The 2,500-nt window shown below is 59.6% G+C and overlaps 1 pseudogene; it reads left to right on the top strand.

Annotated features, from left to right (window-relative positions):
- The window catches only part of LOC126431212 (large subunit ribosomal RNA), a 6,410-nt pseudogene that overhangs the window by 1,883 nt on the left and 2,027 nt on the right, over positions 1–2,500 (top strand).

The raw sequence follows: 2,500 nt of genomic DNA, 5'->3' as shown, positions 1-2,500 counted from the left end.
ACACGAGTCAGTCGATCCTAAGCCCTAGGAGAAATCCGATGTTGATGGGGGCCGTCATAGCATGATGCACTTTGTGCTGGCCCCCGTTGGGCGAAAGGGAATCCGGTTCCTATTCCGGAACCCGGCAGCGGAACCGATACAAGTCGGGCCCCTCTTTTAGAGATGCTCGTCGGGGTAACCCAAAAGGACCCGGAGACGCCGTCGGGAGATCGGGGAAGAGTTTTCTTTTCTGCATGAGCGTTCGAGTTCCCTGGAATCCTCTAGCAGGGAGATAGGGTTTGGAACGCGAAGAGCACCGCAGTTGCGGCGGTGTCCCGATCTTCCCCTCGGACCTTGAAAATCCGGGAGAGGGCCACGTGGAGGTGTCGCGCCGGTTCGTACCCATATCCGCAGCAGGTCTCCAAGGTGAAGAGCCTCTAGTCGATAGAATAATGTAGGTAAGGGAAGTCGGCAAATTGGATCCGTAACTTCGGGATAAGGATTGGCTCTGAGGATCGGGGCGTGTCGGGCTTGGTCGGGAAGTGGGTCAGCGCTAACGTGCCGGGCCTGGGCGAGGTGAGTGCCGTAGGGGTGCCGGTAAGTGCGGGCGTTTAGCGCGGGCGTGGTCTGCTCTCGCCGTTGGTCGGCCTCGTGCTGGCCGGCGGTGCAGGATGCGCGCGCCTGCGCGGCGTTCGCGCCCCGGTGCTTCAACCTGCGTGCAGGATCCGAGCTCGGTCCCGTGCCTTGGCCTCCCACGGATCTTCCTTGCTGCGAGGCCGCGTCCGCCTTAGCGTGCTCCTCCGGGGGCGCGCGGGTGCGCGGATTCTCTTCGGCCGCCATTCAACGATCAACTCAGAACTGGCACGGACTGGGGGAATCCGACTGTCTAATTAAAACAAAGCATTGCGATGGCCCTAGCGGGTGTTGACGCAATGTGATTTCTGCCCAGTGCTCTGAATGTCAACGTGAAGAAATTCAAGCAAGCGCGGGTAAACGGCGGGAGTAACTATGACTCTCCCTTCCATCCCGACTCCTTCAGGCCAGAACAACCCTGCTGCCCAAGAAGACCGCCGCAGCATCCCCTGCTGACTTTCGTCCGATCACAGTGTGCTCGGTGCTGACCAGAGCCTTTCACAAGGTTCTGGTTGGCCGCCTGATGCGCTACTGTGTGTTGGACGGTCGCCAGCGGGCTTTCATCCCTCAGGATGGGATGCTTCATAACACCTTTCTTCTCGATCTGGCGATGACCCAGGCGTGCCGAGCTGCCGGCTCGCTGTACTTGGCATCTCTGGATGTGTCAAAGGCCTTCGACTCGCTTGCCCACGGTGCCCTTGGTCCTGTGCTAAGGGCCCATGGTCTGCCGGTCGAGTTCGTTGACTACATCCAGGGATGCTATGAGGCGGGATCGACGGTTATCTGCGCGGATGGGAAGTCGTCAGATCTAGTGCGGCCTTCGAGGGGTGTCCGGCAGGGTGACCCGCTGTCTCCTATTCTCTTCAACATGTCCATTGACATTCTCTTGTCTCGTCTGCCTGCTCATATTGGTGCACGCATTCTTGGACGGCGGATAAATGCGGCTGCATTCGCTGATGACCTCCTGCTGTTCGCCGAGACTCGTGATGGATTGCAGGAACTTCTCACCATCGCCACGTCGGCCCTGGGGGATCTCGGGCTCGAGGTCAACCCACGGAAGTGTTTCTCTCTCGCCCTTGTCTCATCAGGCCGGGAGAAGAAAACCAAGGTCGACGAGACTGTCATCTTTCGTGCTGGGGGGAACAACATCCCAGCACTGGCGATGGGAGATACTTTCAAGTATCTAGGCCTGCAATTTTCCACGTGCGGACGCAGTCTTTTTCATCCCCGGCGGGAGGTCGAGAAGCAGTTGGACATCATCAAGCGTGCACCACTCAAACCTCAGCAGCGGCTTTTTGCCCTTCGTTCTGTCATCCTCCCGGGTATTTTCCATGGCCTCGCCCTGGGGAGGACTCGTCTTGGGGCCCTCTCTTCCCTTGACGTCTGTGTTCGTGCAGCCCTTCGATCGTGGCTGCACCTGCCAGCAGATACGCCGGTCGGTTACTTCCACGCCCCCATCTCTCATGGGGGCTTGGGGGTGCCTGCAGCCCGCTGGCTGGGCCCTCTTCTTCGCAGGAGAAGACTGGCGAAGATGCAAGGACTGGGTGCGGCAGTGGACGATTCTTCCCAGGACTTAATCCAGCGAGAAATTCACCAACTGGACCACGCCCTGCAATGGCAGGGGGAAGTTATAAAGTCCAGTTACCAGTTGGGCCGGTGTTGGGCCGACCGCCTGCACTCGTCGGTCGACGGCGCTGCGCTACACGAGTCTGCCCGAACACCAGGGCAGCACTGCTGGGTCTCCAATACGCGGCAGTTCGTAACCGGCCGCGACTACATCTCATGCCTGCGTGTCCGGATTAATGCCTTACCAACTCGGGCACGGCTGCTACGTGGGAGGGAAGGTGACACCAGTTGCCGCGCTGGCTGCAATGCCACGGAGACTGCC

Source organism: Schistocerca serialis, unplaced genomic scaffold (genome assembly GCF_023864345.2).
Source record: "Schistocerca serialis cubense isolate TAMUIC-IGC-003099 unplaced genomic scaffold, iqSchSeri2.2 HiC_scaffold_1083, whole genome shotgun sequence".
Classification (NCBI taxonomy): Eukaryota; Metazoa; Arthropoda; class Insecta; order Orthoptera; family Acrididae; genus Schistocerca; species Schistocerca serialis.
This window is presented reverse-complemented; position numbering and strand designations above follow the sequence as displayed.